We start from the raw sequence: 12,065 nt of genomic DNA on the forward strand, positions 1-12,065 counted from the left end.
ATCTTAAGAACAATGAAAAATCAATCAGGTTCTTAAAAGAAGAATTCTGATTAAAGAAAAGGTAAAAGAATCACCTGTGTAAAATCAGGATGGTAAATACCTTACAGGGCAATCAGATTCAAAACATAGAGAATCCCTCTAGGCAAAACCTTAAGTTACAAAAAGATACAAAAAGAGGAATACACATTCCCGCCATCACAGCTTATTTTACAGGCCATTAAACAAAAGAAAATCTAACGCATTTTCTAGCTAGATTACTTACTAACTTTACAGGAGTTGTAAGGCTTGCATTCCTGGTCTGTTCCCAGCAAAAGCATCACACAGACAGACCAATCCCTTTGTCCCCCCCTCCAGATTTGAAAGTATCTTGTCCTCTCATTGGTCATTTTGGGTCAGGTGCCAGCGAGGGTACCTTAGCTTCTCAACCCTTTACAGGTGAAAGGGTTTTGCCTCTGGCCAGGAGGGATTTTATAGCACTGTATACAGACAGGTGGTTACCCTTCCCTTTATATTTATGACAGTGGTTAAGCACTGGAATAAATTGCCTAGGGAGGTGGTGGAATCTCCATCATTGGGGATTTTTAAGAACAGGTTGGACAAACATCTGTCAGGGATGGTCTAGATAATACTTAGTCTTGCCTTGAGTGCAGGGGACTGGACTAGATGACCTCTCAAGGTCCCTTCCCGTTCTAGGATTTCTATGATTCTATGATTCTAATTTCTGCTAGCCGGACTGGGGAAACTGGAAAGGGAGACTGTGAAGAAATGAGGTGAAAATGCCACCAAATTTTCCAAAGAAATTTCCCATCTTAACAAGCTGATCAGTGAGATGGAAGGGAAGTGCCAGCAGCCAACAGCCAGCAAGTGAATTCCTGCAGGGGAAGAAGCTTATCTAAGAAATGCAGGTGGAGAAGCTTATCTAAGAAATGCAAACAGACCTGGAGAAAGGAGGGGCTGTGGGCAGCTGGATTAAAAAGCTGAGCACAGAAAGCGTGCATTCAGAGGCAGCCTGAACCTTTTCGAGCAGGCCTGAAAAATGACACATTTTCACCCCTATGACATATACTCAATTCCTGTCCACCATTATCTCCTGACTCTGCACAGGACTGGCCTAGTGAGCAGGGCTAGGGTCAGTGAGATGATCTTAGAAAGACTTTACTGACTTAGTGTGTGTGTGTGCGTGTGCATCTGTGCATGCATCCTCTTTTACGCGGCTCCTGCTGCAGAGAAAATGATAGTCCAGTAGTTCAGGTGTTGGTTAACCTGAGAGACCCAGGCTTAATTCCTGCTCTGTGTGAACTTAGACAAGTCATTTCTTCTGCCTGTGCCTGACTTTTCCTCTTCTAAAGTAGGAATAAAAACCCTTCCCCACCTTCCAGAGGTGTTGTGAGACTGAACGTATCAAAGCTTGGGAGGTGCTCAGATAGTGCAGGGATGAGAGCCGGAGAAGCACCTGCAGTAGCTAGAAGTGGAGGCATTTCCTTCCCACATCAAAGCACTAACAAATCACATTGGGTTGTCTCCAACTTTCCTGATTTCACCCTGACTCTTTCAATAGCTGGCATTTCTCTTAATGCCCCAGCTCTTGCAATCCTATGGTGAGAGGAGAATCTCAGCTCTCATTCTAACAACAGTCAGTTTCTTGCTCTTGTGGTGAAGTAGAAAAACTTGAGAACACGACTAGAAGAAAATCTCAGTGCTCAGAAAACCAAAAAGTCCAAAATGTATTTTTTTAGAAAATAAATCTCATGTTTCCTTTAGTTAATCTCATGATTTTTGAACACTTGGTGCTTGCAAAATTGCATTGGCATTGATCAGTTTATGTTTTCCGGTCTTTCTTTCTTTCTTTCTTTCTTTCTTTCTTTCTTTCTTTCTTTCTTTCTTTCTTTCTTTCTTTCTTTCTTTCTTTCTTTCTTTCCAAATAGTGCAAATATATCAAAATACCAGATTTATCATAACACACAAAGTAAGTAAAGAGGGTTAGACTAAAGGGAGGGGAGGAGAAGCAACTTACCTACGTTAAGGGTCTACATTAATATAGACCTCTAAAAAGTGAGCCCAAATGTCTTTGAATTTTTCAGGCCTTCCCCCTGTACAGAATGCTGGTCATTCATTAGGTGTGAGCTCAGCCATATCACTGAGCTGGGCATAAATGTTTGGTGTGGACTGAGTTGTCCATTTTTGCAGGACTAATTTTCCAGTAACCAAAGCTGCACACTGGAACCACACCCCCTTCTTACCAAATATTCCTGATACATGGAGGTTATGTCCAAGAATAAAACATAAGAGGGAGGGCTCCAACTTAGCATCCAATATCAATTTGGTCCTTTTACCCACCTCATCCCAGAATTTCCCAAAGCATATGAGCTATTGTAGCACCAAGACAGTTAAATTTCTAATAGTGATCAACATTTAGGAAGCCCTCTACCATTAGCCTATGTGGGGACCAGTTTATTTGAAAGGTGGTCTGCAGTTGCTTTCTTTAACAGTAGATACAATTGTATTCCATTGCGTCGGAGATATCTGTGTATCCAAATCTCTATTCCAAGCAGCTCTTGAGTTATCAGTCTTTGACTGAGCTTTTTAGGCCAGAAAACCGTAAAAGGATAAAACCGCTGGCTGAATAAATCCAGGAAGTTTCCTACAAAATAATAAACGTTCTGGAGGTTCTGGAGCTCCCAATACATCCAGTCCAAATACATTGGTAAACCAATGTTTTAACTGTTATTTAAATGTTCCAGAACAGGGCAAGGCAAATTGTTACTGTAGGTCTACAAATGGTTTAAACTGATTACTGTCAATTAGCCAAGACACAGTCATAATTCCTCTCTCCATCCAATCCCTCCACATCAAAGTTTTGCCATTGATTTTAAATACAGTATTACACCAGAGAACTGCTTCTACATGGAAGGAAGAATGGAAGCAGAACTTTCTAACTACATTTGACCAGGCTTGTTCTGCAGCAACTCTTGTAGGAGCTCATGAGCCAATAAATCTATAATAATTTGAACCTACAATCATAGGCACAGACTTTCACTGTTCCCGGTGGGTGGTTGACCCCACCCCCGCCCCTGGCCCTGCCTCTGCACAGCCCTCACCCCACCCCCATCCCATCCCTTTCCCAAAATCCCCGTTCCATTCCACCCCCTTCCCAGAAGACCCAGCCCCTGCCCCCCCTCTTCTCTGCCTCCTCCCCTGAGCCCACCGTGTCCCCGCTCCTCCCTGCTCCCTCCTGGAAAGTCCTAAGTGCTGCCAAACAGCACTGGGAGGTAGGCAGAGGAGTGGAGACATGGCTTGTTTGTGGGGGGGAAGGAGTTGAGGTGGGATGGGGGGTGAGGGGAGCTTGGCTGCCAGTGGGTGCAGAGTGCTCACTAATTTTTCCCTGTGGGTGCTCCAGCCCCGGAGCACCGGTGGAGTCGGTGCCTATGCCTACAATGCATGAAAAGGGGAGAGAGAGTACTAATTCTCGTTCAATGTAAATTCACGGTGGGGTTAGTACAGTTATATGTAACAGCCCCAAAGATGACTTAACAAAAAGGAGGTAGAATAATTAAGGCTAAGATGTGTAATAAACTTGTTGGATCATATTAAAGAAGTTCTGTATTAAAATCACAAATGAGTTTGATTCCCCATAGTTCAAATTCCAGGGTATTACTAATTAAGAGGTCTCTTGGTTTTTGGTACTGTTTCTCTCCCTCTATGTGTGAAACTTGCAAGCTGCTAACTGTGTTAGTACATTCTAAGACAGAGTCTGTTCTCAAAGCAATTCACAGAGAGAGAGACTCAAAACAATACTCTAACAACAGAAACAGCACCCAGAGACTCCCCGCCCTTTTGTTGTATTAACAATTGTCATTAAAATAGAGATAGAGGATGGATGTGGATGGATGCTTGGTGTGGATAATAACTGAATGATCAGGGAGGTGCCAGCCTAAGAATCCAGTGTCCATCGGCTGAAGAAGGCGTCAAGTGGAAATAACCAGAGGACCCCCCCTCCCCGGAGGGCAGACTGGAATCCACCCAACAGCCTCAAGAATGGGAGAACCAAAGAACAAGATAACATCTTGGAGCCATCAGGAATGTGCTATCTGCTGATTGATTCAGCAACAGCATGATGAAGCAATTCCCATAGACTGGCATAGGAAGAAATTCCTATAAAAATAGACTCTAAAAAGTGAGAACTTTGGGGTCTGATTCTGCAAACCAACTTCCAGGAGCATCAGATGAGCATCTGACAAGGCCCTGCTCCCTCCTCATGTCCAGGCCACCTGGCCAGTGGCTTGGCATGAGCAACTCTAAGGCTGGTAACTATGATAACAACCTTGCAGAACCTGTGTGTGTGTGTTTGTATGAATGAATGTGTGAATAAATATGAGACTGAATGGAATGTTATAGCTATAACTAACTGCTTACTATGATTCTTTCTGTATTCACAATAAATGTGGTATTTTGCCTTTTTCCCTTTAATAAGATCCTGCTGGTTTTTATTTTATTGGTATAACAAACTAAAATTCATGGAAGCCGTGACCTGTCTGTGACTTTTGCTGCCGCAGCTTCATGGTTTCTCCTGCCACCATGGTGGCTGGGAGCTGCGGGGTTTCCCCCTGCCCCTCCCCGTGTGCAAGGCTGTCATGCATGTGCATCGCTGGAATCTTGCCAGGGCCCTGCTGGCTGCCAGCTCTAGTCCCTTGGCCCCAGGGCCTGAAGCAGAAAAGGTCACAGAGGGTTCCTTGACTTCTGTGACCTCCATGACATAAACATAGCATTAAGGACAATTAGTCAAGTAGGGGAAATGAAATCCCCACAGAGATAGGGGGACGGGGGAGCTGTAATTTGTTCAGAGCCAAGCTAGGTTTCTTGGCTGCTCCTGAAAGAAATATTCTAAAAATATTATTGAATTTCTTAAAATAAATGAGGAATGGAAACAGGGAGACAGCTCAGGACTTATGACATTCTGGGAACAACGGTCATTTCCAAAGCAGCCTTAGTGTCAATGAGCATCAGACTTTTAAAACACTGATTCCAGTTTAAGTAAGTTTTTAGCATGTAAAAAGAAAAGGAGGACTTGTGGGACCTTAGAGACTAACAAATTTATTAGAGCATAAGCTTTCGTGAGCTATAGCTCATTTCATCGGATGTAGCTCACGAAAGCTTATGCTCTAATAAATTTGTTAGTCTCTAAGGTGCCACAAGTCCTCCTTTTCTTTTTACGGATACAAACACGGCTGCTACTCCGAAACCTGTTTTTAGCATGTGAATTTCACTTCACTCCTTAGACATATAGCCCCAGCTCCTGCAAGCTCATCATCACAGGCAGATGCTAATGCCCATATGAAGCCCCCGTGACTCTCCACACCAGCACAGGGGGCTGACTGCAGGATCAGAATCCTAATGGTATTGTTTTCACAAAAGCCTCCAGGGCTGTAATGTTACCAGCTTTCCTGCTTTTTCAATTCTCAATCAGTTTCTCAACTTTCAATGAACTAGTCATTGAACTAAACTAGTTGAATAAACTCTAAAGAAGAAAATATTCTCTCTTCACCTGCATAAGAGAACACTGCTCTCTAAAGCCGGTTTAGCATTTCAACAAACTCTGGTTCCAGGTTCCTAGCCTGTGACTTCCACCAGTTCAGTGGTTTGCCTTTCTTTAAAACTTCTCCGGGACATGTGTACTGCTTGAATATTATTTTATGTATATCTAATTTAAATGCTTTTAGTAGATTAGAGATCGAGTTTAGGCCATAACATATGTTGTCATAATTTTCAATTTAATTTTCATTTGATACATTTTGATCCCTCAGGGAGCACTCAGGCCATAGTCTTTTCTCTGGAACCACGAGGGCTAGAAATGTAATTCTACTTTAAATGAAATCTGAAATTTGCACAATCTCAAAACTAGAGATGCCAGGCTTCAGAAAAATCACCAAATATTGTGAGACAAAATAAAATCCCCAAACTCACAAGAATATTATGTGAGCTGACAATACTGTAGCTGGACAAAAAAAGTTCAACAAAAATGATTTTTCACATGATTTTTAGGAAAATATTCAAAATGATTTTTCTGATCATTTCAATGAAATTATGCTAAATGAAAAAAAATATTTCACATTGATTCAAAATGAGACATTGTAATTAAATGGAATAAAAGATTTTATTAACCAGTTCTCCTATCCTTTCTAAAAAGAAACACAGAGGGGGAAATGATAGTTGAAGAAAAAGAAAAACTAAAAACAAAATTTTGTTTTAATAATATTTGATTAAAAATTGAAAAATCCATAAAATATTTCAAATAAAATAGAAATAATTTTAAAATACATTTTCACAATAATAATTCCATTTTTCCCACCTAGCTTTACTTCTATGGATTTCTTTATGAAATCTCACCTCCAATGGATTTTCACACAAAAGGAGCTTATCTGTCACACAATATATAAATTTGCCTCTTCTTTATTATGTTATGAAATCCCCTATTCAGCAACACTCTCAAACACAGGATCAAACTTAGACACATGCTTAATTCCCATGATTTAATCAGGAGAAAAGGATGCAATTTTCTATTTTGATTGATTCTGGAAATAATTTTCCTTTTTTCCCTTGAAAGTATCAGAAGCAAAAGGATTCAGCCCCACAGTCAGCTCTAGAAAACTGAAATGACAACAGGCAGAAAAATAGACTGATAACCACTGGATTTGGCGCAGTAACTTTCTTCCTGTATTCTAAATACTGGAAGTTATTTTTTTACAAATCTTTTCCCTGACATCACTGAGAACAGAATGAGGCCCAGGGTTCTTCAATAAAACAAAATAGCAAAATAAACAAATTATTAATTCAACCTGCTGTACAAATCTCATGGTACACTGCTACGAAAATGAGCAATGCATTTGAATGTTAATCAATTTGAATGTACATGTATTGTAGTGTTAATAAAGAGTGAAACAAATTACAAGTTCTATTGGTAATAAAGACAAGTTTTTGAGCCATAAAGACCTGAAGAAGAGCTCTGTGTAGCTTGAAAATGTGTCTCTTTCACCAACAGAAGTTGGTCCAATAAAAGATATTACCTTACCCACCAGGTGTCTCTAAGTTCATCAAAACTCAGACTTCTGAAAACCAGGACATACAGAGTTAATGCAGAGTTGACTCTGCTCCACTGGAGCTGGCAATACTTACGATGAATTTTCTGCATACACTCCAACGGCCTTCACTGTGTTAGGTACACCTGTGTTGAGTGGTGGATGAATTAGGTGGAGCACCTTGGGAGATCTCTGAGTCTGATATGAGGAGAGTGGGGGGGTTAGTTTGAGAAGTGTCTCAGAGCTCTGATTGTGATATGAAATCTGAGTCTGCACACACACACCCATACTCCATATACGCTATCAAAGGAAAGAGGGGCATCTTTAAAAATCTAGCCATTAGAGCCCAGTTCTGCTTCCTCGTATCTCACATATTCTCATTGGCTTTGTTGGGAGTTCTGGTGGTGCAAAAAGTGGAATTGCTGGACCTCAAATTATCAGCATTACAGTAACTCGTCACCTAACACTGTAATTATGTTCCTGAAAAATGTGAATTTATGCAAAATGATATTAAGCAAATCCAATTTCCCCATAAGAATTAATGTAAATAGGGGGAGTTAGGTTTCAGGGAAATTTTTTTCACCAGACAAAAGACATTATATACATATACAGTATAAATTTTAAACAATTTTAAATGAACAGTTTAATATTGTACACAGCAATAAATGATTGTGAAGCTTGGTTGAGGTGGTGGAATAGGAGGGTGGAATATTTCCCAGGGAATGCCTTGCTGCTAAATGATGAACTAGCACTCAGCTGAGCCCTCAAGGGTTAATAGGCTGTTGTTAATGTAGCCTTACACTCTACAAGGCAGCATGGACTGAGGCAGAAGGGAGGAAACACAATAGATGCAGGGCAGTAGCTGCAAACACTTCCCTGCAAAAACTGAACATGATGATGAGCCCACGCTATCCAGCTGGAGTGCACCACTCCCTCCTCCTGACAGCACATGCACAGCTGCACAGGTGCTGACTTTCCAAAGTGCTGGGGGGTGCATGCATGAGTGAGAGAGACGTGCATTGCCCCTTTAAGTATGCTGAGCCCAGTTCAGGTATGTTGCCCTTTTAAGCAGGTCCCCCAGGTCAGACAGGAAGCAACAGCTTCCAGGAAGCTCCCTCCTTTCTGTCCCTGAGCCCAGTCTCCCTCCTCTGCTTTGTGGAGAGGGGGTATGGAGCGAGGGGGGGCAGGAGCAGGGGGACATCCTGATATCAGCACCCCTCTCCCCCACTTCCCCATCAAGCAGGAAACTCCTGAGAGCAGCTCCAAGGCAGAAGGCAGGGCAGGAGCAGCAGGGCAGTGTGGGGAGGGCCACCTGAAATGCTGCTGGGCAGCTGCTGAGCCACATACCTTACAGAGAATTTAGGGGAGCTGATGGGGGGGGGCTGTGAGCCCCCCTTGGTTCTAATCCCCACAAGGAGGGGCTGCTCTTCTGGAGAATCCTGCAAGCAGTGGACAAAGCAGGCAGCTGCCAAACGACTTATAAGGGAGCATTTTGCAACTTTAAACGAGCTTGTTCCCTAATAGATCAGCAACGAAACAATGTTAACAGAACAACATTAAGTGAAGAGTTACCGTATTGTTTTAGTGATATGACTTGTGCATTCAGTGCTTGATCCTAGACTCACTGAAGTCAATAGCTAACTGATGTTAATGCAGTATCAGGGCTTTAATCTTCTTCTGGTTAAAAAACTTCACTCAAAAAAGTACATAAATAAATAATCAAACACCCTTATCAGGAGACAAATTTGTACACAACTTTTATTTGTTGGAGGAAAAAGCATAACACTTACCAATTTCTGTATCATGTTTCCCTAAAAAAGAAACAAAAATAAATATAAATTATTATTAGAAACATAAGGTTTCGTTTTGTGAAAGATGAACACTGATTATATAATTCATGAGTCTTTGATGGATTTCACTTTCACAACACCAAGAGAAAAAGGTTTTCCTTCCTCCATCTCTTACCTGTTGTTTCTCACTATTGTCAGAACTGAGGTTAAGGCTGAGAGCCCATGTTTATTCAGACCCCTATTTTCTACTGTGTATATTTTTTTCATACTAATTGTTGGGGTGAAATTTATCAAGCTTAGTGTCATCCCAATTTCTTTTTAGCAATAAATGAAATTCCTAAAGTCCATCAGGACTGAGGGGAGAATAACTGCACAGGTCGGGGGGAAGTGGACTGAAAGAGTGAGGAGTGGACAGTGGTTTGATCTCACACACCCCCTTTCCCAAGTGCTCCAGTCAGCTTGAGGCAGTACTGGGGAGACGTTCTCTCTGCCTGGTAAAGGGCTTATGCAGATCACTGCCCCCTGAAGCAAAGGGGAACATTTGTAACATTTCTTTCCCTGTGCTGCTGGGGACGGGGGCTTGGCCCAGGGTAGAATTTCATTCTTCACCTTTTTCATTTATTAGAAGACAATTTCATGCTAAATACATTACATTTGCCACTGACTTTTACCTTTTATTTTAAGTAGACAAAGAAGCAAGGCCAATAGAAACAAACAAAACCACCAGGATCACACTCAAAGCCATCATCCAGGGATTCACCCCAGGGAAAAGGAACCTTCTTCAATGCTTACCCAGACAGTAGGCCATAGCGATCGTTCGCCATTTGGTCCGTTCCTGCACAACCGGAAAGGCTTGACAGCCTGAGAGTCCAACATCGGAACAGCCTTGATGAACCCATGGAATAGGGGGTCTACCTCTGGGCCGCCTTCACCCCTTGTTGGTGGAATTTTATCTTGGAAAAAGGAACCTGAGAAATAAAACTCCCAGGACTTGCATTAGTTTGGAAGCAGGGACAAAACTAATTTTTTTCTATTGTATGTGTGCAATAAGAGTGGAAGCATGGCCTCATCTACACTACATAAAAGTCCAGATACTGATTTTAAAAATGACTCTAGGCAACACAGCTTTAGCACTGATTTATCTGTGAATGAACAGGACTAGTTTGATTCATTGGCATTCAGAGGTTCATAGAGCTCAGGGGCAAATTCTCTGCTCATAAGACCACATTGACTTCAGTGGAGTTATGTCTGCAAATATTTTGGCCTGCAGTGTTCAGCGACATTCAGGAATTGCCAAATTAATTAGAATATTTTTGCAACTCACTAGTTCCCCACAATATTTGGATGAATCATTATCACAATTAATCCAAACATTAAGTGAAGCAAATTAATCAGTCTTCACTTGCTGTTCTTGTGTTTTCAATGTTTAGGTCGCCGAGGCAGGGTGGGCATTTCAGACATGCCTACAGCATTCTCCATATGTGGCTTGTGCTCTGGTTTTGTGAAACTTGTGTAAGTCAGCTTAATAGTGACCTATATTCATTAGCATAAGTCCATCAAGAACTGACTTAAACTAAATATATAGGCCACTCTGAAACTGAAATAAGAGTGTTCAGACAAGAGGTATTATCAGTAACTAAATAGATAGTCAGTGCAACTTTTGTGAGTAGACAAAAGCAAAGTGAGCGATGAGCCCAAGTTCCATGGAATGTCAACAGAAAGAGCACCACACAATTTGCATGACATTTCATACAGTGAAAAGATAGCAAACAAACCACAGCATCAGAATTACTACATTCTAGAAATCATTGAGAGGAAGATAGGTGTGCAGGAATAAGCTGTTTCTATGCAGTGCTTAATCTGTAATGAAAGAGCTGCTGGGGCTCAAGCAATTTTTTTACTTTCATAACTGATGCAGCGAGGCCAGAGGACTATGAACCGTCAAGCCTAGAGGTGCCGGGGCTCAGCCCTGCCAAGCCCTGGCACACATTAAGCACTGGTTTTATGGTTCTGTGATTTGGGTGAATATTTATTCTCAAAATTATGGGAGAGGATTTTTGTTTGTTTGCTTTTTGGGTGGGGGAGTAAGAGTTTCAGGACATTCAGAGTTAGATTAAATTTACATGAAACTCAAAACTCTGGTACACTGAATATTCAAAATTCAGGTAATCAGACTGCCTGAACTGTGACCCTGTGAAGATACCACTCTGCCATTTTCTTTGCTTGTATGTAGATTGTAAAATGTGCACCACGGATTCTTCAGTTCTTTGTTTCCTGTATTTTGTTTTGTTTCTGGTGGTGGTAATTTCAGTGTGGGGTTTGACTGGTAATTGACCTGCTACGTAAATTGTTGATTCCTTTTCTTGATTGAGAAAGGTATTACTGATCCAACAGTTTGAATGTTCTCTCATAATAACAGAATTTTCTGTTTCAAACAGGCCGTTATGCCCCAGGGATTTTGCTTCATAGATTGATGGTAAATGTTGCCCACTGAGATCGCTCCCTAGCACCTTGGGCTCTGGGTACCACCCAGATGACTGACAAACCACCCGGATCCCTCCACCCTGGTGATGCTCAATAGAGATGAGAGGGTTGAAGCCCAAACCTGTGTATATATACATACTATACATGTGGATATCCATGGGCATTTCATCAACATCAAACTGGGATGGTCAAGGAAGGTGCATGATGCATGCATCTTTAGGAACACTGGCCTGTACAGAAATCTGCAAGCAGGGACTTTCTTTCCAGAGCAGAAGATTCCAGTGGAGGATGGTGAAATGCCAATAGCAATCCTGGGAGACCCAGTGTACCCTTTATTCCAAAGGCTCATGAAACCTTAGATGGGAAATCTGCACAGCAGCAAGGAGTGCTTCAACAATAGGTTGAGCAGGTGCAGAATGACTGTACAATGTGCCTTTGGCAGATTAAAAGCATGCTGGTGCTGCCTTTATGGAATGCTAGACCTAAATGAGGAAACTATTCCCATGGTGATAGCAGCTGGGGGCATGCTCTATAATAGCTGTGAGGCTAAGGGTGAAATGGGGGAGTGGGGGAGGTTTAGATTGGATATTAGGAAAAACTTTTTCACTAAGAGGGTGGTGAAACACTGGAATGCGTTACCTAGGGAGGTGGTAGGATCTCCTTCCTTAGAGGTTTTTAAGGTCAGGCTTGACAAAGCCCTGGCTGGGATGATTTAACT

General features: G+C 41.8%; 1 pseudogene across 1 annotated transcript in view; it reads right to left on the reverse strand.

Moving 5' to 3' along the window:
* Window positions 1–12,065, reverse strand: part of LOC311530634 (C-type lectin domain family 2 member D-like) — a 192,199-nt pseudogene that overhangs the window by 78,848 nt on the left and 101,286 nt on the right. The gene's annotated exons all lie outside the window — the stretch shown is intronic.

This window comes from Lepidochelys olivacea, assembly GCF_965140295.1.
Source record: "Lepidochelys olivacea isolate rLepOli2 genome assembly, chromosome: 14".
Taxonomy (NCBI): domain Eukaryota; kingdom Metazoa; phylum Chordata; order Testudines; family Cheloniidae; genus Lepidochelys; species Lepidochelys olivacea.